General features: G+C 45.0%; 1 protein-coding gene and 1 long non-coding RNA gene across 2 annotated transcripts in view; one reads left to right on the forward strand and one right to left on the reverse strand.

Moving 5' to 3' along the window:
• The window catches only part of LOC138657448 (oocyte zinc finger protein XlCOF22-like), a 111645-nt gene that overhangs the window by 34681 nt on the left and 49581 nt on the right, over nt 1-27383 (forward strand). The gene's annotated exons all lie outside the window — the stretch shown is intronic.
• LOC138657476 (uncharacterized) overlaps nt 1-27383 on the reverse strand; it is a 119264-nt gene that overhangs the window by 2880 nt on the left and 89001 nt on the right. Inside the window, exon 4 of the long non-coding RNA XR_011317049.1 lies at nt 663-815. This is a non-coding gene — a long non-coding RNA (uncharacterized lncRNA). The remainder of the gene's footprint in view (nt 1-662; nt 816-27383) is intronic.

Here is a 27383-nt window from a genome sequence, read left to right on the forward strand (position 1 = left end):
ATGTGTACAAAGTCTCAATGTCAGTAGTGACAAGGATCATACCCGCCTCGAGAGACAACCCATCGACCCTTCTTAATACATCAGTAGTGTCCCTGACATAGGAGGGGAGTGTCTCCACTAAGGGTTTCAAGTAGAAATCCACGAATTTACAAATGTTTTCACACAACCCCCATATGCCAGAGACAATGGGGCGCCCTGGTGGATTAACAGCCTCCTTGTGTACCTTGGGCAGGGCATAGAAGGTAGCAATCCTAGGGAACTTAGGCAGAAGTCCATCAAGTACTTTTTTCGGGACAATACCCGACTCACCAACCAGATCCAGGATGCGTGTCAGTTTGCCAACAAAAATTTGGGTGGGATCCTGAGGTAGTGTGCGATACGTATCTTTATTCCTAAGTTGTCGCAGGACCTCTCTTTCATATTTATCAATTGGCCAGATCACTACGTTCCCCCCCTTTGTCCGCTGGTTTAATAACCACCGTATCCAGAGCTTGTAGTTCTCCCAATGCTCGTCTTTGGTTAATCGTTAGATTATCATTATATACCCCCCGCGGTATCTTCATAAGATCTTCAATTACCAATTTACAAAAAATATTGACCTGGGGGCATAGGGACAAAGGGGGGAACGTAGATGACCTGGGTGTGAGAAGAGGGAAATTTACCTATAGGATCTGGCTGTTGCTCTCTGAGTAGGTCCTCCAAGGCCGATAAGGCAATGGCCTCCGCCTCACTTAGAGAGTTAGCATCAAGGTTTTTCTGGCCATGCAGTCTCTTAAGGAGCAGTTTACGGCAGAACAGATGGGTATCCTTAACAGCTGAAAAAAGATCAAATTGATTAGTGGAAACAAAATTTAGCCCAAGTTTCAAAACCTCAAGTTTCAGTACTAAATACCCTCATGCTGGAAACCAACTATAAAGTTCTGACCCGTTGGTATCTGACCCCAGCTAGAGTGGCCAAGTCAGTTGCCAACTACTCCCCAAACTGCTTTAGAGGTTGTAACTCTAATGGAGACATGTTCCATATCTGGTGGCTATGCCAAACTGTTATGAGACTATGGATCAGAATCTACCATTTAGTGTTCTCTGTCACAAATATAAATCTCAGAAAAAACCCTTGGGAGGCCCTACTCAACAAACGCATCTCCAACATTCCCAAACACACCCAGGCTCTTATATCATTCATATTTTTAGCAACCAAGCAAACTATAGCTTTGGCTTGGAAAAAATCAACCATAGACTTCTCCGCAGTTAAAACACGCCTCTCTTGGTACATGGTCAATGCAAAACGGTCAGCTATTCTTATGGACAAAGTGGGTAAATTTGAGAAAGTATGGCTACCTTGGGCGGAATATAGTAATCACACTGCCTTTGCCATACCTACGTTTTACTTAACTAACCCTGAACCATCTGACTCAGAATGATTTTCCGCAATTATCCCCCTTCCTCCCCTCCCCCCACTTTTTTCTCACCCCCCCCCCTTTCCTTACCCCCTCCTCCCTTTACCCCCCATTGTTGTTAGTATATAGGATTGCGTACTACTCGTTTACATGCATTTCTGCACATATTGTATTTACAGCTTTGTAACGATACTTTATTACTGCACCATATGTAAATTGCAAATTTTCAGTAAAAATTTATTGTTGGAAAAAAAGATTGTGCAGCAAAATATTAACCCTTTTGCGCCAATTTTTTCAGTTCTGACCAGTGTCACTTTATGAGGTCATAACTCTAAAACTCTTCAACGAATCCTGGTGATTCTGAAATTTTCTTGGGACATATTGTACTTTATGATAGTGGTAAAATTTCTCTGATAGAACTTGCGTTTATTTGTTAAAAAAAATGGAAATATAGCGAAAATTTTGAAAATTTCAAAATTTTCATTTTTATGCCCTTAAATCAGTCATATCACACAAAATAGTTAATAAATAATATTTCCCTCATGTCTACTTTAAATCAGCACAATTTTTGGAAAAAAATTTTGTTAGGAAGTTATAAGGGTTAAAAATTTACCAGCAATTTCTCATTTTTACAACAAAATTTACAAAACAATTTTTTTAGGGACCACCTCACATTTGATGTGACTTTGGGGGGTCAATGTAACAGAAAATACCCAAAAGTGACACCATTCTAAAAACTGCACCCATCAAGGTGCTCAAAACCACATTCAAGAAGTTTATTAACCCTTCAGGTGCTTCACAGGAATGAATGGAATGTGGAAGGTAAAAATAAACATTTACTTTTCTTTCACAAAAATTTTCTTTTAGACCTAATTTTTTTTTACTAACGCAAGAGTAACGTGACACAATTTTGGAAACTAGACCCCTTAGGGAACTTATCTGGATGTGTATTGAGCACCTTGAACCCAGAGGAGCATCACAGAAGCTTATAATGTAGAGCTGTGGAAAGAAGAAAAAAATAACATTTTTCACAAATCTTTTTAGCTCCATATTTTGCATTTTCATTAGGGTAACAGGAGAAATTGCTCCATACAATTTGTGGTACAATTTCTCCTGAGCACGCCGATACCCCATATGTGGGGGAATACTACTGTTTGGGCGCATGGCAGAGCTCAGAATGGAAGGAGCGCCATATTGGAGAGCAGATTTTGCTGGAATTTGTGGGTGACATGTCACATTGTCAGAGCCCATGAGGTGTCTAAACAGTGGAAACCCCCAACAAGTGACCCCATTTTGGATACTAAACCCCCCCAAGGAACTTATCTAGATGTGTGGTGGGCACTTTGAACCCTCAGGTGCTTCACAGAAGTTAATTACGTAGAGCCGTGAAAGTAAAAAATATTTTTTTGTGGAAAAAATATGATCTTTTCGCCCTCAATTTTTTTTTTTCAAAAGGGTAACAGGAGAAATTGGACCCACAAAAGTTGTTGTTCAATTTCCTTTGAGTATGCTGACATCCCATATGTGGGGGTAAACCACTGTTTTGGCACATGGCAGAGCTCAGAAGGGAAGGAGGGCCATATTGGAGAGCAGATTTTATGGAATTGTTTGTGGGTGACCTGTCACATTGTCAGTGCCCCTGAGGTGCCAGAACAGCATAAGCCCCCAAAAGTGACTGCATTTTACAAAATACTTCCCTGAATGAATTCTTCTAGTGGTGCAGTGAGCAAACTGACACCACAGCTGTTCCATAGAAAATTGTACCATTGGGCAGTGAAGAAAAAATAAAATTTTACCACTAAAATGTTGTTTTAACCCCAGATTTTACATTGGAAAATAGGTAGATAGGTAAATGGTCACTATACCCATAGATGAATTCTCAGAGGGGTGTCATTTCCAAAATGGGGTCACTTCAGGGGGGATTCTGCTGTTACGGCACTTTGGAGAGCCGCTAAGTAACAGAATTCCCCCTGAAGTGACCCCATTTTGGAAATGACACCCCTCTGGGAATTCATCTATGGATATAGTGACCATTTTCTCTACATGGTTGATTTCCAGAAACACGTAGTGGAAGTTTTAGAGCAAAAATTGCAAAAATGTCATTGTAGTGCCCAATATATTGTGCCCAGCTTGTGTCTCTGGAGACATCCCCCCACCTACCCCTGGAAATTATGTCAGCTCTACTCAGATGTCTGTCACTAAATAAACCAAATGCTTGAATGTCAAAACAGTGTAAAAACGTGGTTCTGTGTGGAAGATTGTAAATCAGTCATGGAGGCATAAGGCCGGCAATGATGGGCATTGTGGGCAATAATAGCAGGTATCATGCCTCATTCCTCTCTTGGAACATACACGACATCTTCTCTGGGGGCTCTTTCTTGTTTCAGTTGCTGGGATAAGTGCAATAAAATGTCGCTCAATGAGTCTTCTGACATCTTCAGATTCTAAAGGATTGGCGGGGATAATATTTTCAAAAACAAGAATTTCAATGAGGTACCAAGAGGTTGCAGTCCAATAAGCTTTATTGCAAAATCTTCATTAAAAGCATGGACAACCGAGAATAGAAAAATGGCATAAATAGCAGGGGTCCCAGACACAGGTTTACACGTTTCAGGGCCAAATATGCCCCTTAGTCATAACCTAGTGTTATACCAGTGAGTCAGGGTTTATATAAAACGCCCCATCACATGGTTCAGTTATTTCACATCCACAACATTAAAACTTTTACCAGTACAAAAATACAAACTTAAAACCAACAATATGCTGCTGTGATTATACACAGTCAAGAGGTTGGTGAACAATATTAACCCCTTTCTGACCTCGGACGGGATAGTACGTCTGTCAGAATCCCCACTTTGATGCGGGCTCCGGCGGTGAGGCATTCCGTCACTAAGACCAAAGGAGCACCACCTCCCTCCTGTGACCTCACTGGAACGCTGCACGCCCACCCACTGGAGCGCAGGACTCACTTCCGGAACGTCACATCCGGTCTAGCGAACACAGGATTACCGCACTATTTCACTGGCGGTTGCACGGAGCAGGACACGCATCCCTCACTCCTTTGACAAGCGGTGGACACCGCGTCAGGCCGAGGACACACAGCCAGCAAGGTTCCGGAACGTCACATCCGGTCTAGCGAACACAGGATTACCGCACTATTTCACTGGCGCTTGCACGTAGCAGGACACACATCCCTCACTCCTTTGACAAGCGGTGGACACCGCGTCAGGCCGAGGACACACAGCCAGCAAGGTAATGGACACCCGGACTCTCTCCCACAGCTATGTGATGTCTATATACAGGCACGATCTGAGGGGAATTTTCATGCTTAATTTTACAGCATCTTGCGATATTTCACCCCTCTCCACCTGACCGGAGGGTCATACTTACCATAACCACCCAAGGTAATCCTACCTAGTAGTGAGCACTACTCACCACCACCGACCTCTGAATAACAGCACGTGCACATATATACTTTATTATATCTACAGAGTAGATGGCTCACGTTAGACTCTGACCAAGCTGCGGCATTCTCACTCCTAAAATTGCAGTCGGTATGCTACCCATTTACTTATGAATGTGCTATATATGCTATATACATGTGAATACAGAATATTTCATGGCTCCCTATCGCGGAGTTGAGATTTCCATATTTAACATACGACCGCATTACTATTTGTGTATATACTTTTGTTTGGTTTTTCTCTGGTTTTCCTGTTTTTCTATTTTCTCCTTCGCCTCATTGGGGGACACAGGACTATGGGTGTATGCTTCTGCCGCCAGGAGGCTGACACTAAGTAAACATTAAAAAAAAAAGTTTAGCGCCTCCTCCATCGTATACACCCTGACACTGGCTACCAGAGAATCCAGTTCATGCTTAGTGTCTGAAGGAGGCACACTTCTGGGTCCCGGATCCTTTGGACCCTTTTTTCATCTCTACATCATATGGATTGAGAGGGGCGACGGACCCTTTTTTGAGGGGGTCCGTTCTCCCCAAACCAGCAACGGGCAAGCACGTGCAAGTATCCTCCACGTATCCTTTCCCAAGACGTGGGATTGCAAACCGGACTTGGCCCTGACCACCCTAAGATATTTAAGACCATAGGCTGTACAGGTGCCCACAGATGTCCGTGTGACCCCCCTGCTTTTTACACCTATGTTTTGGCAGCGGTGATAGCGGGGTGGTGGACGGTCCCTCTCCTTATCCCAGGGCAGAAAATGGAGCTAGGGTTCCTGCACCGTCATGTATTCTGCTCTCCCCCCGCTAGATTTTTAAAACCCACGCTGGTCCTCTTTTCACAGAGGGTTCAGCTTGCAAAAGAGGGGCTCCTGATGCAGCACAGATTACCTTTTAGGCAGGTTCGAGCATCCCGGCGCCGGGTTAATATGCGGCGCCGCAGTCCTCCAAAGTTCCGGTCGGCGCTGCTGTTCGTCCGACGCTTGTCAGCGCTGCAGCTGTCCAGTGCGGCTTTCCAGAGGCTCCAGGCTCTGGCCTACCATCCCGGATACACTTCCGGGTCAATCAGGCCCGCCTTCCGTCCTGGACAGACGGCGCTGTGAGGCTCCGCCCCCTCCGGCGCATCTTCTTCCGGTCCTCCCCCTCCTCTCCTCGCTGGGGCAAATCGAGGCCCCGGCTTCGGCCCCCTGAGGTCAAGTGAAGATAAAGGTGGCACATTTGTTCGTCTTTCTGTGTTCGGACTGTATGCGGGGGACACAGGACTGGGGTAAGTGCTTCTCCCTCCAGCCTGACAGCAGAAGCATTATTTTTTCCCAGTCTAAGGCCATGGGTAGAGCATTTACAGATCACTGTCTAGAGGGATCAAGTCTCACACGGTCCTATATACCGTTTGTGTAGCCTGTCGTTCTGCCTTCCCGCATGCCCAGAGCAATTGTCTCTGTGAGGCCTGTGACTCCGAACGCGCTCAGGAGCCCCCCTCTGCTAGTTCCCCTGCAATCTCCCCGGCGGGTACTCCTGCCTTTCTGGCAGAGACTGGGGTGGTTCCACCGGCATGGGTCACGTCATTATCGCAATCTATGGCGTCCCTAACTAAAGCGATCGAGTCCCTTCAGTCCCCGGCTGGAGTCAGGGACAGCAGTTCATCTGTCTTAGAGAGAGCCTCGGATTCTCAGGGGTCTCTGGCCTGCAGGGGCCGCGCTCACACTAGGCAGACGCAGGGGAAGCGAAATCTCACAGCGTCTCCCGGGCCATCAGGTGCATCAGCATCCTGGAGTTCAGTCTCGCGCTCTCCTTCCCTAGCAGAAAGCGGGGAACTCTGGTCAGAATATGATTCAGAGGTGTCCCTTAATTTAGAGACTCCTGGGTTTCAGGAGTCAGTAGATAGCCTGATTGAGGCTGTCAATCAGACCCTGGGAATAGAAGACGAACCCTGTTATGAACAGGTAATTCAGAACCACAATGGACCTTGAAGTTCAGAGCACACAAGGTGACCTGACATTTACCAAAAACATAGGACGAGCTCTGAGACGTGGAAACTCTGCTGACCGCAATCCCTAATCCTAACACACCACACTAGAGGTAGCCGTGAATTGCGCCTAACGCTCCCTATGCAACTCGGCACAGCCTGAGAAACTAGCCCTGAAGATAGAAAAATAAGCCTACCTTGCCTCAGAGAAATTCCCCAAAGGAAAAGGCAGCCCCCCACATATAATGACCGTGAGTAAAGAAGAAATACAAACACAGAGATGAAATAGATTTAGCAAAGTGAGGCCCGACTTACTGAATAGACTGAGGATAGGAAAGATAGCTTTGCGGTCAACACAAAAACCTACAAACAACCACGCAGAGGGGCAAAAAGACCCTCCGCACCGACTAACGGTACGGAGGTGCTCCCTCTGTGTCTCAGAGCTTCCAGCAAGCAAGAAAACCCAATATAGCAAGCTGGACAGAAAATATAGCAAACAAAAATAACACAAGCAGAACTTAGCTTATGCAGGATAGAGAGGCCACAGGAACGATCCAGGAGGAATCAAGACCAATACTAGAACATTGACTGGAGGCCAGGATCAAAGCACCAGGTGGAGTTAAATAGAGCAGCACCTAACGACTTAACCTCATCACCTGAGGAAGGAAACTCAGAAGCCGCAGTACCACTCTCATCCACCAAAGGAAGCTCATAGACAGAACCAGCCGCAGTACCACTCACGACCACAGGAGGGAGCCTGGCCACAGAATTCACAACAGAACCCGTCTTACCCTCGGATCACAAGGTTTCTTTTAAGCGGGCCAGACTCTCATAGTGTTTTCCTCTCACCCCGAGTTTGAGGACCTGGTTCAGCGAAACCGGGAGCACCCGGACAAACGTACCCTTTTTCTCCTGAGCTACGTAGTAAATAATAATAATATAATAATAATTTGTATTTATATAGCGCCAACATATTCCACAGCGCTTTACAGTTTAACAGTTTCAAACACAACTGTCATAAGTAACATTAACAATACAATAATTAAAGCGAAAAAAGACGACCCTGCTCATGAGAGCTTACAATCTACAATGAGATGCGGGAGATACAAAGCACAGGTTTGTAGTTACAATTATGTATTTACAATGATGGTCTAGCCATCTTCAGGGGGTGGGTGATAGATGGAGATAGTGAATGGGCTACGCACACACAAACATAAAATGACTTTGATTATTGAATGTGATAGGCCGCTCTGAACAAATGTGTTTTGAGCGAGCGCCTAAAGCTATGCAAATTGTGGATGGTCCTAATATCTTGGGGTAGAGCATTCCAGAGGATTGGCGCAGCGTGGGAGAAATCTTGGAGTCGGGAGTGGGAGGTACGGATTAGTGCAGAGGTTAGTCGAAGTCATTTGCAGAGCGCAGCGGTCAGTTAGGCCGATAGACAGAAATGAGGGAGGAGATGTAAGGGGGTGTCGCACTGTGGAGAGCTTTGTGGGTGAGAAAAAGTACTTTGAATTGTATCCTGTAATGCAGGGGTCCCCAACTCCAGTCCTCAAGGCCCACCAACATGTCATGTTTTCAGGATTTCCTGAGTCTTGCCCAGGTAATAATTGCATCACCTGTGCAATGCAAAGGAAATCCTGAAAACATGACCTGTTGGTGGGCCTTGAGGACTGGAGTTGGGGACCCCTGCTGTAATACAGTGGTCCCCAACTCCAGGCCTCGAGGGCCGCCAACAGTGCAGGATTTCAGGATTTCCTTAGTATTGCACAGGGGTTGGATTCCAACCCCTGTGCAATACTAAGGAAATCCTGAAAACCTGCACTGTTGCCGACCCTCGAGGCCTGGAGTTGGGGACCACTGCTGTAATGAATGGGCAGCCAGTGTAACGACTGGCGAAGAGCGGATGCGTCCAAGTAATGATTAGCCAGATGGACGACCCTGGCTGCTGCATTAAGGATGGACTGGAGAGGGGAAAGTCGAGTGAGGGGGAGGCCAATTAATAGAGCGTTACAGTAGTCCAGGCGGGAGTGGATCAGGGCGACAGTGAGGGTTTTTGTTGTTTCCATGGTGAGAAAAGGGCGGATTCTAGAGATGTTCTTTAGGTGTAAGCGGCAAGAGATTGTATATGGGAGATGAAGGAGAGATCTGAGTCAAACATAACACCCAGACAGCGTGCCTGCTATCGGGGTGTTATTATGGTTCCACCCACGGAGAGGGAAATGTCAGATTTAGGGAGGTTAGTAGATGGCGGGAGCAGAAGAAGTTCAGTTTTGGAGAGGTTGAGTTTCAGATAGAGAGCAGACATGATGTTGGAGACTGCAGACAGTCAGTGGCATTCTGTAGTACAGCCGGGGTAAGGTCAGGGGATGATGTGTATAGTTGTGTCATCAGCATAAAGATGGTACTGAAAGCCAAATCTGCGGAATGGTCTGTCCAATTGGGGCCGCGTGGCGGAATCTCCTTCGGTAGATCCGCCTGTGTCCCGCTTAGCCTCTAACACTCTGTTATCCCTTCCAAACGGCTGTTCTATTAAGGATCCCACGGATCGTCTTAGAGAAAGTTTGGCCCGTTCTGTTTTTGCATCTTCAAGTTCAGCCCTGTTTCCCTCTTTTGCGGCAACTTGGGTTGCTAAGGCTATGATGTCTTGGTCAGAATTTTTGACAAAGGCTCTTCAAGAGAGAGAATTGCCAGCAGAATTGACAGAAATGTCAAGTCAGATAACCCTTGCTGGGAGCTATCTGATTAATGCATTGTTAGATGCGGCAGACTGTGCTGCTTCTGCAACAGCAAATGCAATTGCCATTAGAAGGGCTCTCTGGTTAAGAACTTCACGGGCAGACTCTACCTCTAAAAAATCTCTTACAACCCTCCCGTATCAGGGGGGTCGCTTATTCGGAGAGAAGCTGGATCAGCTTATCTCTGATACCACAGGGGGGAAAAGCAATTTTCTCCCACAGCAGAGGACTAGACAGCCTTTTCGTCGCCAATTTCATGCTCGTTTCAAACCCTTTCGCAATACCAGATGGACACCAGCATCAGGTTCCGCTACGCAGGTTTGACCCAATCTGGACCGAGACAATTGGATCTCCTATAGAGCCAACCCGGGGGAAGAAAACGTTCCCAGCCGCCTAGATCCAGGGGGTCCATGTTTTAAAGGTTTTCAGCTAAGTGACTGGAGGCATCCTCGGATTGCTGCCAACAGAGTAGGCGGGCGCCTACTTTTGTTTCACCAGGCCTGGCTCCATTCAATTCACGACAAGTGGGTAGGAGAGCTCGTGCCCTCAGGGTACAAGATAGAGCTGGTTTGTCAACCCCCACACCAGTTCTTCCCATCCCGTCTTCCCAGGTTCGAGTCCCAGCGTCAAGCCCTTTTTGATTCTATAGAGTCCCTTCGTCTCCACAGGGTCATCAGTCCTGTTCCAAGGGAGGAGAGATTTCAGGGGTTCTATTCCAACCTATTTGTAGTACCCAAAAAGGACAGATCAGTAAGGCCCATTCTGGATCTAAAAAGCTTAAACAGGTTTGTCAAGATTCGTCACTTTCGGATGGAATCTCTCCGGTCAGTCATTGCGTCGATGGAAAAGGGGGAGTTCTTGGCTTCGATAGACATTCAGGATGCCTACCTGCATATTCCCATTTTTCCTTCCCATCAAAGATTTCTACGGTTTGCCATAAACAACTTACACTTCCAGTTCACGGCTTTACCCTTCGGGCTGGCCCCAGGGTGTTCACAAAGGTCATATCAACTGTGGTGTCCATTCTGCACTCCCGAGGCATAGTAGTCTTGCCATATTTAGACGACCTTCTCATCAAAGGGCCGACCTTTTGTGCCTGCGAGGAGAATGTCAGCATTTCTCTAGACACACTTTTCGTCTGGGTTGGCTAGTGAATTTAAAGAAATCATCCCTGGTACCATCCCGGAGAATCTCATTTCTAGGGATAATTTTCGACACCTCTCAAACCCTCTCGATCCTTCCCCAGGACAAGGTCCTAGCCCTTCGGCGAGAGGTGAGGATCCTTCGACAACCATACTTTCATGCAATCCGGTCCTGCATGAAGGTCTTAGGAAGGATGGTTGCAACAATAAAGGCAGTACCATTTGCACAGCTTCATCTTCAGCCTCTCCAGCATGCACTTTTAGCAGCATGGGACAAGAATCCATTCTCCCTCAAACTCAGGTTCCGGTTTTCTCCCCTGGTCAGGCAGGCTCTTTCATGGTGGTTAAACAGCTCGTCCCTACAAAAGGGGAAACCCTTTCCTTCAACTAATTGGCTAGTGGTTACAACGGTTGCCAGTCTCCTAGGTTGGGGAGAGTTGTTCTTTCAAAAATAAATACCAGCAAAGTTGAGTTTGACTCAATTCCTCTCTCCTATAAGTATTGTCCAGCCAAGAGAAAATAATATAAAATATAACTTTTAATCATATTCAAATAAAAAAACTACCCAAAACAAGAAAAATAATGATAAAGTTAAAATCTCAATATCAGTATTTATTGTCCATCCGGACCAACATCACATAGGGATATGGATACCTCCTCAGAGGTCCCTATTAAACATATACTCAATTCAGTTCTGATCAGATTAGATGCCTGATCATAAATTACTGGACCGAAAATTAAACCATCCCGACATCATACATGATGCTCCTATTGAGGGGATATCTTAACGGTCCCTATGTGGACTAATTAGCTTGGTTACATACTTCATTAATTATACTCAAAAAATATAAAGGAAAGATCTCACCCATCAGTAGTGCAGGCATCGATCATCCCCTCTTTGTTTCCAGGCAACCAAGCTACTTCAGAGGGAGTGGATCCAAAAAATGACCTAGTATGCCCTGTATAGGCTAGTATGGCCCTGATCCCAAAACTCCCGCCCTTACAAGGGCAGTCCACATCTGACCCTTATATAAAATAGCCCTATTTGTCCCTGTATGTCCCGACGCGTTTCGTCTCTGCCACGACTCCTCAGGGGACCTATATGCTCAAATAGGGTACTTGGCTACTGCGTAAAAGACTAGGGTTCCATTCTGGTAATCCACGGGCTTGCAATGGCAATTCGTCACGCCCACTTTGATTACCTTTATAAGCTATACACAGCATGAAAATCAGGTGTCTAATCAAAATGACTCACCCAGTCCAATACCGCCGCTTGTGCACGCCATTACTAACACTCCACGTGTCTTCTAACATGGCCGCTATACTTCCGGTTTACTAATGTGAGATCACCATTCACCATGGTAACGGTTGCGTCCTCACAGCGAGCCGCTCCATATCCGGTACACCGCCCGGAAGTAGACGCTGGAACGCAACTTGCGCTTCAGAACAATCTATTACAGCGGCCGCAAATAAACTAACCACAGGTCGCCGCGTATACGAATCGCTATGGAGACCTACCTACGTCATACGGTGACCATGCCACTCATGACAACACCCGGAAGTCTCATCTGGAACGCAACCTGCGCTCCACAATACCTATTAAAGCAACCACTATTTATGACAGCTTTTTGCATCATCACATTTAACTTATTCAAGAATAAAGAAAACATGTCGCGGCGGAATTGTTATGTTGATGCATCTAAATTATGTACTTATAAACCATACCATAATATTCTAAAGCTCCGCTTAAAGAATGGTAATAGAATCGGTGACACAAATTCAGAATAACGGGTATAAAGCCTCAGAAATGAAACAAATAGGTAGTCCAGATCTTAACAAGTATTGACAGTACAGAAACCAGAAAGAAACTAACAAGCAAACTCTCATTTATAGTATCCTAGATAAAACAACTGTAATTAAGCTGCTCATTAAGCCCCCTCGGAGCTACAGTATTCAAGTGGAAAATCCATCTTGTTTCTTTTTGCAAAATGATTTTATCCCAATTTCCTCCTCGTATTGGTCTCGCCACTTTCTCGATGCCCATAAATTTGATAGAATCTGTATTACCTCCTTGACAGATATTAACGTGTCGTGCGACCGGGGTATCTCTCCTATGCACCACATCTCCAATGTGCTCCCCTATCCTTCGTTTAAACTCCCTAATGGTTTTCCCGATATATTCTTTCCCACATACACAGGAGGCTTTGTAAATGATCCCCTTCGTACTACAATTGATGAATTCTCTCACCATGTACTCTTTCCCAGTAACATTACTGGTAAACCTGTCACCTGTGATGATGTGGGAACAGGCAACACAATGACCACATCTAAAGCAACCCTTTGTGTCACTGGATAACCACGTTTTAGATATAGGGCTTTTGAAATGACTCTTGACAAACCTATCTTTTAGTGATCGACCTCTTCTATAGGTGATTAACGGTCGCTCCATTAGTTGATTACCAATGTCCGGATCCATCAACAAAATGGACCAGTGTTTAGTTAAGATCTTACGCACTTCCTGTGCACCATTATCAAACGTGGTGATGAGTCTCATTTGTCCCTCATTGTCAACTCTACGAGCTGGCCTCAACAATTCAGACCTACTCTTGGTTTTAACCTCCTTATACGCTCGCTTCAGGACATCAGGAGGGTACCCCCTTTCCAGGAATTTACCACGCAGCTCTTTTGCCTGTAATTCAAAATCTTCTTCTGTAGTGCAGTTCCTGCGGATCCTAAGATACTGGCTTTTGGGTATCCCTCGTTTTAAATGAGTTGGATGGCTACTCTCCCATTTAAGTAATGCGTTGGTTGCTGTAGGTTTTTTATATGTACATGTAGTCACAGTGCCATCTTCCCCCTTCTTAATCAAAATATCCAGAAATGGTAGTGTTGACGAGTCCATGACTGATGTAAAATACAGACCTAGGTCATTTTGATTTAGGGTGTCCACAAATGATGTAAAATTTGTTGCAGAATCACCCCAAATTACCAGGACATCGTCAATGTAACGGGTCCACAATTCAATGGACCCGATACACTCCATTTCACTCCTCAACACGCAAGTCTCCTCCCACCAGCCCAGGAACAAATTTGCGTACGTGGGGGCACAAGGGCACCCCATCGCAGTGCCCCTGAGCTGGTGGTAGAATTTTTGATCAAAAAGGAAAAAATTGCGTGTCAGGCAAAACCGCATTAATTTCAGCACAAACTCATTGTGGCTGCGAAATTGACAACCCCTAGTCCGTAGGAAGTATTGAATGGCCTCAAGGCCCTTCTCATGGGGTATAGAGCTGTAGAGAGCCTCTACGTCCACACTACCCAATTGTACCCCAGGGTCCACAATTAAACCCTCCAATCTACGGAGCAAATCAGGCGTGTCCTGTACAAAAGATTGCAAAGATGACACAAATGGTTTAAGTACCCGGTCAAGGTAAATTCCCACATTTTGGGTAACATTATCTATGCCTGCCACTATGGGTCTCCCTTTTAAGGGGGACACCCCTTTATGTATTTTTGGCAGGCAATAGAATGTGGCCACAACCGTATTCTTGGGCATTAAAAAATCATATTCCACCTTATCTATAACTCCAGCAGCAATACCTTCGTCCAAGATAACCTTTAACTCAGCAATATATTCAGCCGTTGGATTATTAGTCAAGATCTCATAGCTATTACGATCACTTAAAAGAGACTCACACATATTGCGGTATTCTGTAACATCCAGGACAACCACATTGCCACCCTTATCCGAGGGCTTTATGACAATGTGGCTGTCCTGTTCAAGTTGTCGAATCACCGCCATCTCTGCCCTGGTACAATTGTACTTCTTAAATATATTTCCCTCTTGCAGTTGTTTAAGGTCCTGCACCACCAGATTCTCAAAGACATCGATTGCCGAGATATCACCCATCTGTGGGGGCATCTTCACACTCTTATTTTTAAGGTCCGTATAAGGACCCTTACCCACTGAATTAGGGTTTACCTCCCCGATGCTCTGCAACAATCTCACATCTGGTAAAAGATCCATAGGTATACCCATATCGCCACAAGTACGTGTGTCCTGTTTGTAAAAAAATTTTTTCCAACGTAACTTACGCAGGAACAGGTTGAGATCCTTTATTGCTCGAAACACATCAAAGTTACTACTTGGGACAAACGAAAGACCTTTCTTCAGGACCCCTATTGCCTCTTCACTAAGTACTTTTCCAGAGAGGTTGACTACTTGTATATTGCCTTGGGCTGGACCACCTATACTTGAGGTGTCTATATTAGCTAACGTTTTCTGAATGGGAATATATGTTCTAAAGGGGTCCGCTACTTTCGAATCTGCAATCGATTCCTTAGAGGATAGCTTTGGTCTAAAAAAGTACCTCCTTGCGAACTATCCACTCTCTCAAATCCTCCTCGATTACCACGGCCCCTACCCCTTCCTCTACCTCTTGATGATTTACTACGTCCCTCAGTATCTGAGAATTCTGTATCAGTAGATGATAGATCTGTTTCTAGTTCCAAATTATTGGCCCTCTGTCCAATGACCATATAAGCTTTATTGTCTTTGAAGTCTTGTGTATCTCTCAAATATTGGCGGTGTTTACGCTCTTTGAGATGATACTGGAACCGTTCAAGGTTCCCCTGTAGTTTACTCTCTTTTACAGAAAAATCTGCCTCAGTTGAGAATTTTTTAGTTACTTCAATCTGTTCTCTCAACTGTTCATTAAGTATACTGAGGGTTTTTTTCTCTTCCTCAAGAAGGAGTTGCATAAGTCGCAGGGAGCTACTTGTTGCTTCCTTTTCCCATTTAGCTATAAAATTAGGATTTTTATGTCTAGTCCCTGTGGAGATGTTAATCCTCAACCCTCGTGGGACAATACCTGCCTTCAAATAATTTTCCAGGCTCTGTACCTCCCACCACGATGTTATCTGGTCCCTATAAATTTTTGTTAATTCTTTAAATGCTGAATTATATGTTGGAAGATACTTTTTTTGTGTGAAAGTCTGCTCTGAAAATACCTCTCTAGCTTCAACAAGCCACTGGTCCGTATTTAAGCCTGTTGATAAAAAGCCTGCCATACCAAATGCACTAGTATAAATACCAGCAAAGTTGAGTTTGACTCAATTCCTCTCTCCTATAAGTATTGTCCAGCCAAGAGAAAATAATATAAAATATAACTTTTAATCATATTCAAATAAAAAAACTACCCAAAACAAGAAAAATAATGATAAAGTTAAAATCTCAATATCAATATTTATTGTCCATCCGGACCAACATCACATAGGGATATGGATACCTCCTCAGAGGTCCCTATTAAACATATACTCAATTCAGTTCTGATCAGATTAGATGCCTGATCATAAATTACTGGACCGAAAATTAAACCATCCCGACATCATACATGATGCTCCTATTGAGGGGATATCTTAACGGTCCCTATGTGGACTAATTAGCTTGGTTACATACTTCATTAATTATACTCAAAAAATATAAAGGAAAGATCTCACCCATCAGTAGTGCAGGCATCGATCATCCCCTCTTTGTTTCCAGGCAACCAAGCTACTTCAGAGGGAGTGGATCCAAAAAATGACCTAGTATGCCCTGTATAGGCTAGTATGGCCCTGATCCCAAAACTCCCGCCCTTACAAGGGCAGTCCACATCTGACCCTTATATAAAATAGCCCTATTTGTCCCTGTATGTCCCGACGCGTTTCGTCTCGGCCACGACTCCTCAGGGGACCTATATGCTCAAATAGGGTACTTGGCTACTGCGTAAAAGACTAGGGTTCCATTCTGGTAATCCACGGGCTTGCAATGGATTTGAAAGTAGCGGACCCCTTTAGAACATATATTCCCATTCAGAAAACGTTAGCTAATATAGACACCTCAAGTATAGGTGGTCCAGCCCAAGGCAATATACAAGTAGTCAACCTCTCTGGAAAAGTACTTAGTGAAGAGGCAATAGGGGTCCTGAAGAAAGGTCTTTCGTTTGTCCCAAGTAGTAACTTTGATGTGTTTCGAGCAATAAAGGATCTCAACCTGTTCCTGCGTAAGTTACGTTGGAAAAAATTTTTTTACAAACAGGACACACGTACTTGTGGCGATATGGGTATACCTATGGATCTTTTACCAGATGTGAGATTGTTGCAGAGCATCGGGGAGGTAAACCCTAATTCAGTGGGTAAGGGTCCTTATACGGACCTTAAAAATAAGAGTGTGAAGATGCCCCCACAGATGGGTGATATCTCGGCAATCGATGTCTTTGAGAATCTGGTGGTGCAGGACCTTAAACAACTGCAAGAGGGAAATATATTTAAGAAGTACAATTGTACCAGGGCAGAGATGGCAGTGATTCGACAACTTGAACAGGACAGCCACATTGTCATAAAGCCCTCGGATAAGGGTGGCAATGTGGTTGTCCTGGATGTTACAGAATACCGCAATATGTGTGAGTCTCTTTTAAGTGATCGTAATAGCTATGAGATCTTGACTAATAATCCAACGGCTGAATATATTGCTGAGTTAAAGGTTATCTTGGACGAAGGTATTGCTGCTGGAGTTATAGATAAGGTGGAATATGATTTTTTAATGCCCAAGAATACGGTTGTGGCCACATTCTATTGCCTGCCAAAAATACATAAAGGGGTGTCCCCCTTAAAAGGGAGACCCATAGTGGCAGGCATAGATAATGTTACCCAAAATGTGGGAATTTACCTTGACCGGGTACTTAAACCATTTGTGTCATCTTTGCAATCTTTTTTACAGGACACGCCTGATTTGCTCCGTAGATTGGAGGGTTTAATTGTGGACCCTGGGGTACAATTGGGTAGTGTGGACGTAGAGGCTCTCTACAGCTCTATACCCCATGAGAAGGGCCTTGAGGCCATTCAATACTTCCTACGGACTAGGGGTTGTCAATTTCGCAGCCACAATGAGTTTGTGCTGAAATTAATGCGGTTTTGCCTGACACGCAATTTTTTCCTTTTTGATCAAAAATTCTACCACCAGCTCAGGGGCACTGCGATGGGGTGCCCTTGTGCCCCCACGTACGCAAATTTGTTCCTGGGCTGGTGGGAGGAGACTTGCGTGTTGAGGAGTGAAATGGAGTGTATCGGGTCCATTGAATTGTGGACCCGTTACATTGACGATGTCCTGGTAATTTGGGGTGATTCTGCAACAAATTTTACATCATTTGTGGACACCCTAAATCAAAATGACCTAGGTCTGTATTTTACATCAGTCATGGACTCGTCAACACTACCATTTCTGGATATTTTGATTAAGAAGGGGGAAGATGGCACTGTGACTACATGTACATATAAAAAACCTACAGCAACCAACGCATTACTTAAATGGGAGAGTAGCCATCCAACTCATTTAAAACGAGGGATACCCAAAAGCCAGTATCTTAGGATCCGCAGGAACTGCACTACAGAAGAAGATTTTGAATTACAGGCAAAAGAGCTGCGTGGTAAATTCCTGGAAAGGGGGTACCCTCCTGATGTCCTGAAGCGAGCGTATAAGGAGGTTAAAACCAAGAGTAGGTCTGAATTGTTGAGGCCAGCTCGTAGAGTTGACAATGAGGGACAAATGAGACTCATCACCACGTTTGATAATGGTGCACAGGAAGTGCGTAAGATCTTAACTAAACACTGGTCCATTTTGTTGATGGATCCGGACATTGGTAATCAACTAATGGAGCGACCGTTAATCACCTATAGAAGAGGTCGATCACTAAAAGATAGGTTTGTCAAGAGTCATTTCAAAAGCCCTATATCTAAAACGTGGTTATCCAGTGACACAAAGGGTTGCTTTAGATGTGGTCATTGTGTTGCCTGTTCCCACATCATCACAGGTGACAGGTTTACCAGTAATGTTACTGGGAAAGAGTACATGGTGAGAGAATTCATCAATTGTAGTACGAAGGGGATCATTTACAAAGCCTCCTGTGTATGTGGGAAAGAATATATCGGGAAAACCATTAGGGAGTTTAAACGAAGGATAGGGGAGCACATTGGAGATGTGGTGCATAGGAGAGATACCCCGGTCGCACGACACGTTAATATCTGTCAAGGAGGTAATACAGATTCTATCAAATTTATGGGCATCGAGAAAGTGGCGAGACCAATACGAGGAGGAAATTGGGATAAAATCATTTTGCAAAAAGAAACAAGATGGATTTTCCACTTGAATACTGTAGCTCCGAGGGGGCTTAATGAGCAGCTTAATTACAGTTGTTTTATCTAGGATACTATAAATGAGAGTTTGCTTGTTAGTTTCTTTCTGGTTTCTGTACTGTCAATACTTGTTAAGATCTGGACTACCTATTTGTTTCATTTCTGAGGCTTTATACCCGTTATTCTGAATTTGTGTCACCGATTCTATTACCATTCTTTAAGCGGAGCTTTAGAATATTATGGTATGGTTTATAAGTACATAATTTAGATGCATCAACATAACAATTCCGCCGCGACATGTTTTCTTTATTCTTGAATAAGTTAAATGTGATGATGCAAAAAGCTGTCATAAATAGTGGTTGCTTTAATAGGTATTGTGGAGCGCAGGTTGCGTTCCAGATGAGACTTCCGGGTGTTGTCATGAGTGGCATGGTCACCGTATGACGTAGGTAGGTCTCCATAGCGATTCGTATACGCGGCGACCTGTGGTTAGTTTATTTGCGGCCGCTGTAATAGATTGTTCTGAAGCGCAAGTTGCGTTCCAGCGTCTACTTCCGGGCGGTGTACCGGATATGGAGCGGCTCGCTGTGAGGACGCAACCGTTACCATGGTGAATGGTGATCTCACATTAGTAAACCGGAAGTATAGCGGCCATGTTAGAAGACACGTGGAGTGTTAGTAATGGCGTGCACAAGCGGCGGTATTGGACTGGGTGAGTCATTTTGATTAGACACCTGATTTTCATGCTGTGTATAGCTTATAAAGGTAATCAAAGTGGGCGTGACGAATTGCCATTGCAAGCCCGTGGATTACCAGAATGGAACCCTAGTCTTTTACGCAGTAGCCAAGTACCCTATTTGAGCATATAGGTCCCCTGAGGAGTCGTGGCCGAGACGAAACGCGTCGGGACATACAGGGACAAATAGGGCTATTTTATATAAGGGTCAGATGTGGACTGCCCTTGTAAGGGCGGGAGTTTTGGGATCAGGGCCATACTAGCCTATACAGGGCATACTAGGTCATTTTTTGGATCCACTCCCTCTGAAGTAGCTTGGTTGCCTGGAAACAAAGAGGGGATGATCGATGCCTGCACTACTGATGGGTGAGATCTTTCCTTTATATTTTTTGAGTATAATTAATTAAGTATGTAACCAAGCTAATTAGTCCACATAGGGACCGTTAAGATATCCCCTCAATAGGAGCATCATGTATGATGTCGGGATGGTTTAATTTTCGGTCCAGTAATTTATGATCAGGCATCTAATCTGATCAGAACTGAATTGAGTATATGTTTAATAGGGACCTCTGAGGAGGTATCCATATCCCTATGTGATGTTGGTCCGGATGGACAATAAATATTGATATTGAGATTTTAACTTTATCATTATTTTTCTTGTTTTGGGTAGTTTTTTTATTTGAATATGATTAAAAGTTATATTTTATATTATTTTCTCTTGGCTGGACAATATGGAGAGTTGTTCTTTCACCACACTGCTCAGGGGCGTTGGTCCCCCCGGGAGTCAGCTCTTCCTATCAATCTCTTGGAGATTCGGGCAGTTCGACTGGCTCTACAGTGTTTCCATCATCTTCTGGCGGGTCGCCCTGTCCAGATTCAATCGGACAATGCCACAGCTGTGGAATACATAAATCATCAGGGGGGCACCCGCAGCAGGGCGGCCATGCAGGAAGTAAAGCAAATTCTGTACTGGGCCGAGAGGAATCACTCAGTGATTTCGTCAGTCCACATTTCGGGCGAGGAGAACTGGGCGGCGGACTTCCTCAGTCGGCAGGGCCTGGCTTCTGGGGAGTGGTCCCTCCATCACGAGGTATTTCAGCAAATATGCCATCAATGGGGGACTTCGGACGTGGATCTAATGGCGTCCGGGAGGAATGCCAAGGTACCCAGATTTGTCACCCGGTATCGAGATCCACAGACAATCGCCGTGGATGCGCTAGTTCTGACCTGGAACCAGTTTCATCTCCCATATCTGTATCCCCCTCTGGCACTATTCCCGAAAGTAATCAAGAAAATCAAGTCCGAGAGAGTGCCTGCTATTCTGGTCGCCCCGGATTGGCCGCGGCGGTCATGGTACGCAGACCTAGTACAGCTTCTCTCCGGAGCTCCGTGGCGGCTCCCCGACCATCCAGATCTTTTATTTCAAGGGCCGATTTACCACCAGAACTCAGGAGTCCTGCGTTTGACGGCCTGGCTGTTGAATCTTGGGTGTTAACTCAGGCCGGGTTCTCCCAAGAGGTGGCTGATACCATGATCAGTGCCTGAAAGACAGTTTCGGCTCGGATTTATTATCATACTTGGAGGGTTTTTATTTCGTGGTGCAGAGAGCGCGGGCTGCCTCCTGCTTTTTTCCGTTCCAAATATTCTTGCTTTTCTCCAGGCAGGCCTGGATTCAGGACTGGCTCCAAGTACTCTTAAAAGGCAGATTTCAGCCTTGTCGGTCCTTTTTCAGCACAGGATTGCTACTAACCTGCAAGTAAGGACATTTTTTTCAGGGAGTTGCTCATAAGGTCCCTCCTTATAACACTCCGTTGGAAGCTTGGGACCTTAATTTGATCTTAAGGGCTATACAGGAAGTTCCTTTCGAACCTCTTCAGGATATTTCCTTAACTTTCCTTTCCTGGAAGGTCGTTTTCTTAGTGGCCATAACTTCCATAAGGCGGGTATCAGAGCTGGCAGCCCTTTCCTGTCGTGCTCCTTTTTTACGGTTTCATCAGGCTAAGGTGGTGCTCAGACCATCGCCCTCCTTTTTGCTGAAGATTGTTTCCTCATTCCACATTAACGAGGATATAGTTCTTCCTTTTTGTCCGCCACCGACGCACCGTGTGGAAAAAGCTCTCCATACGTTGGACCTAGTGAGAGCGCTGAGGAGGTACATTTCTTGAACAGCTCCTTTTTCGACAGACGGATGCTCTGTTTGTTCTCCCAGAGGGTCGCAGGAAGGGATTCGCAGCCTCGAAATCTACCTTGGCCATGTGGATACGTTCAGCTATTCAGGAGGCCTACTGCGCCAAGGGCATGACGGTCCCGGCTGGAATCAAAGCTCATTCACTAGAGCTGTAGGGGCTTACTGGGTGATTCGGCACCAGGCCTCAACAGAACAGGTTTGCAGAGCTGCGACTTGGTCTAGTCTGCATACCTTTGCCAAGCATTACAATGTCCACTCCCAGATCTCTGCAGATGCAATTCTGGGCAGAAGGATTCTTCAGGCAGCAGTAACGCACTTATAACGACAGCTGCTTGGTTAATTATAACGGTGAGTTAATTCCAGGGTGTATATGACGGAGGAGGAGCTAAACTTTTTTTTTTTTTTTTTATGTTTACTTAGTGTCAGCCTCCTGGCGGCAGAAGCATACACCCACTGTCCTGTGTCCCCCAATGAGCGTCTCGGGAAAAGGATTTTACGGTGAATAACGCAAAAATCCCTATTTTTTCCCTTTCCCGCCCCCCTCCCCCCCTTTTCAGTTTTTCTTATTTTTCATGTTAACAGACAGCTTAGTCTGTACACCATGTCTGTAACATTTTGTGAACTGTGGTATGTCACGTTATCTGTACCTCTGAATTACTGTTCTCTTGATTATTGTAGCAAATGAGGAAGGTCTCCTAGACCAAAATTTTTTATTGGTACTACAATAAAAATACGGAGTTACTCACACTTAAGTTGAGTGCCAGGTTCTTTTGTGTATCTGTGAACTCGTAATGACCTGGAGAATCATAATAGCAGGTCAGTTTTAGCATTTAGTGAACCTAGCAAAAAAGCCAAACAAAAAACCAGTGTGGGATTGCAATTTTTTTTGCAACTTCACCGCACTTGAAATTTTTTTCCCGTTTTCTAGTACAAGATATGGTAAAACCAATTATGTCATTCAAAAGTACAACTTGTCCCGCAAAAAATAAGCCCTCACATGGCCAAATTGATGGAAAGATTAAAAAGTTATGACTGAGTGAGGGGAGCGAAAATCCGAGAAGCTGGAGCCATGAAGGGGTTAACAAAACAATATTCTATCTGTGCGCTGATTTGCATCGGTGGGACGTGCGGTCTCTATCATTAGGATAAAGTGGTTTCTTGGCTAAGAAGTTTTTGTTGCAGAGTTCCGCCCCTTCTGGGCTTGCTGACCCATTCCATTCTGAATAACTGGAAACCGCTCAAATCGCCACCGTGCTCCTGATAAAATGTCTGGAAACATTAGAGGGATTAGGTCTCTGGTCACTGGATCCCTGAGATGTTCACTGAGGCTGCCGGAGTTCTCGTGTTCTGCAGCCGATATAGGAGAGATCAGATACTGCAGGTAACCATGTACAGCGCCTTGCGAAAGTATTTGCCCCCCCTGGAACTTTTCAACCTTTTCCCACATATCATGCTACAAACATGAAGATACCAAATGTAAATTTTTGGTGAAGAATCAACAAGTGGAACACAATTGTGAAGTTGAAAGAAATGTATTGGTTATTTTAAATTTTTTTTGTAAATACAACAACTGAAAAGTGGGGCGTGCAATATTATTCGGGCGGAGTCCTGGGTTCAAACCCCACCAAGGACAACATCTGCAAAGAGTTTTTGTATGTTCTCTCCGTGTTTGCGTGGGTTTCCTCCGGGCACTCCGGTTTCCTCCCACATTCCAAAGACATACTGATAGGGAATTTAGATTGTGAGCCCCATCGGGGACAGTGATGATAATGTGTGCAAACTGTAAAGCGCTGCGGAATATGTTAGCGGTATCTAAAAATATAGATTAAAGATTATTATTATTCAGCCCGTTTACTTTCAGTGCAGCAAACTCACTCCAGAAGTTCATTGTGGATCTCTGAATGATCCAGTGTTGTCCTAAATGCCTAATGATGATAAATATAATCCACCTGTGTGTAATAAAGTCTCTGTATAAATGCACCTGCTCTGTGATAGTCTCAGGGTTCTGTTTGAAGCACAGAGAGCATTATGAAGATCAAGGAACACAACAGGCAGGTCTGTGATACTGTTGTGGAGAAGTTTAAAGCCGGATTTGGATGCAAAATGATTTCCAAAACTTTAAACATCCCAAGGAGCACTGTACAAGCGATCATATTGAAATGGAAGGAGTGTCATACCACTGCAGATCTACAAAGACCTGGTCGTCCCTCTAAACTTTCATCTCAAACAAGGAGAAGACTGATCAGAGATGCAGCCAAGAGGCCCATGATCACTCTGGATGAACTGCAGAGATCTACAGCTGAGGTGGGACAGTCTGTCCATAGGACAACAATCAGTTGTACACTGCACAAATCTGGCCTTTATGGAGGAGTGGCAAGAAGAAAGCCATTTCTCAAAGATATCCATAAAAAGTGACATTTAAAGTTTGCAACAAGCCACCTGGGAGACACACCAAACATGTGGAAGAAGGTGCTCTGGTCATATGAAACCAAAATCGAACTTTTTGGCAACAATGCTAAACGATATGTTTGACGTAAAAGCAACACAGCTCATCGTCCTGAACACACCATCCCCACTGTCAAACATGGTGGTGGCAGCATCATGGTTTGGGCCTGCTTTTCTTCAGCAAGGACAGGGAAGATGGTTAAAATTGATGGGAAGATGGATGGAGCCAAATACAGGACCATTCTTGTAGAAAACTGTTATGATCCGGTGACCTTGGAGCCGCATGAAACTTTCTCTGGAGTAGGTGGTAACTGTACTGACCGCAAATCCTGAACTAACACCGCAACTGGAAGTAGCCGTGGAGTGTGCCTAACAATCCCTAGACACCTCGACACAGCCGGAGGACTAAATACCCCTATAGATGGAAATAGGAATTCTACCTTGCCTTAGAGCAGAACCCCAAAGGATAGGCAGCCCCCCACGAATATTGACTGTGAGTAGGAGAGGAAAGACACACGCAGGCAGAAAACAAGATTTAGCAAAAGAGGCCACTCTAGCTAAATAGGAAAGGATAGGACCGAATACTAAGCGGTCAGTATTAAAACCCTTCCAAAAATATCCACAGCAGATGATACAAAAATTCCACCATCTAACTAAAGACGTGTAACGTATATCTGCAACTCCTGAGAATCCAACTAGACTGAGTAAATACTGACACAATCTAAGCTGGACAAGAAAAAACAAATGAATAGCACTGAATTATCAAGCACACAGCATGTGTGCCACAGAAACAAAACCAGACACTTATCTTTGCTGATTTGGCAGCTAGGCAGGAGGAACCAGACAGAGGTCCAACACCTTCCAAAAACCATGGACAAATGGCAAGGACTAACGAATCCTGCACACCTAAATACCCCAGTCAGAACTGCAATCAGCAGATACACCTGACCAGGACTGCAACCCAGGGACAACTGCATTACCACCTACAACCACCGGAGGGAGCCCAAGGGCAGAATTCACAACAGTACCCCCCCCCCCTTGAGGAGGGGTCACCGCACCCTCACCAGAGCCCCCAGGCCGATCAGGACGAGCCAGATGAAAGGCACGAACCAAATCAGCAGCATGGACATCAGAGGCAAAAACCCAATAATTATCCTCCTGGCCATAACCCTTCCATTTGACAAGGTACTGAAGCCTCTGCCTCGAAAAATGAGAATCCAAAATCTTCTCAACCACATACTCCAACTCCCCATCAACCAACACAGGGGCCGGAGGATCAACAGAGGGAACAACGGGCACCACATATTTCCGCAATAAAGATCTATAGAAGACATTATGGATAGCAAAAGAGGCCGGAAGCGCCAATCGAAAAGACACCGGATTAATAATCCCAGAAATCCTATAAGGACCAATAAACCGAGGCTTAAACTTAGGAAAAGAAATCTTCATAGGAACATGACGGGAAGACAACCAGACCAGATCCCCAACCCGAAGCCGGGAAGCAACACACCGACGACGGTTAGCAAAACGTTGCCTCCTCCTGAGACAACACCAAATTGTCCACCACATGAGTCCAAATCTGCTGCAACCTGTCAACCACAGAATCCACACCAGGACAGTCAGAAGGCTCAACCTGCCCAGAAGAAAAACGAGGATGAAAACCAAAATTACAAAAGAAAGGCGAAACCAAAGTAGCCGAACTAGCCCGATTATTAAGGGCAAACTCGGCCAATGGCAAGAAGGCCACCCAATCATCCTGATCAGCAGACACAAAGCATAAGGTCAAACTCGGCCAATGGCAAGAAGGCCACCCAATCATCCTGATCAGCAGACACAAAGCATCTCAAATAAGTCTCCAAAGTCTGATTAGTTCGCTCGGTCTGACTATTTGTCTGAGGATGAAATGCAGAAGAAAGACAAATCAATGCCCAGCCTAGCACAAAAGGCCCGCCAAAACCTAGAAACAAACTGGGAACCTCTGTCGGACACAATATTCTCCGGAATACCATGCAAACGAACCACATGCTGAAAAAACAACGGAACCAAATCTGAAGAGGAAGGCAATTTAGGCAAAGGCACCAAATGAACCATCTTAGAGAACCGGTCACAAACAACCCAGATAACCGACATCCTCTGGGAAACCGGAAAATCAGAAATAAAATCCTTAGAAATATGCGTCCAGGGCCTCTCGGGGACCGGTAATGGCAAAAGCAACCCACTAGCACGGGAACAACAAGGCTTGGCCCGCGCACAAGTCCCACAGGACTGCACAAAAGAACGCATATCACGTGACAAAGAAGGCCACCAAAAGGACCTACCAACCAAGTCTCTGGTACCAAAAATACCAGGATGACCAGCCAACACAGAACAGTGAACCTCAAATCACTCTACTAGTCCATCTGTCAGGAACAAACCGTTTCCCCACTGGACAGCGGTCAGGTCTATCTGCCTGAAATTCCTGAAGAACCCGTCATAAATCAGGGGAAATGGCAGAAAGGACCACCCCTTCTTTCAGAATGCTGACCGGTTCAAGGACCTCAGGAGAATCAGGCAAAAAACTCCTAAAGAGGGCATCAGCCTTAATATTCTTAGAAAACGGAAGATACGAAACCACGAAATCAAAACGGCTAAAAAACAAGGACCATCGAGCCTGTCTAGGATTCAGACGTTTGGCAGACTCGAAGTAAATCAGATTCTTATGATCGGTCAAGACCACAATACGGTGCTTAGCTCCCTCAAGCCAATGTCGCCACTCCTCAAACGCCCACTTCATAGCCAACAACTCCCAATTGCCGACATCATAATTGCGTTCAGCAGGCGAAAACTTACAGGAAAAGAAGGCACACGGTTTCATCAAGGAACCAACAGGATCCCTCTGAGACAAAACGGCCCCTGCCCTAATCTCAGAAGCGTCAATCTCAACCTGAAACGGAAGAGAAACATCCGGTTGGCGCAACACCGGAGCAGAAGTAAATCGGCGTTTAAGCTCCTGAAAGGCAGAGACAGCCGCAGAGGACAAATTCGCCACATCAGCGCCTTTCTTCGTCAAATCGGTCAAGGGTTTAACCACACTGGAAAAGTTAGCAATGAAACGGCGATAAAAATTTGCAAAACCCCAAAATTTCTGAAGGCTCTTCACGGATGT

Source organism: Ranitomeya imitator, chromosome 1 (assembly GCF_032444005.1).
Source record: "Ranitomeya imitator isolate aRanImi1 chromosome 1, aRanImi1.pri, whole genome shotgun sequence".
Taxonomy (NCBI): Eukaryota; Metazoa; Chordata; class Amphibia; order Anura; family Dendrobatidae; genus Ranitomeya; species Ranitomeya imitator.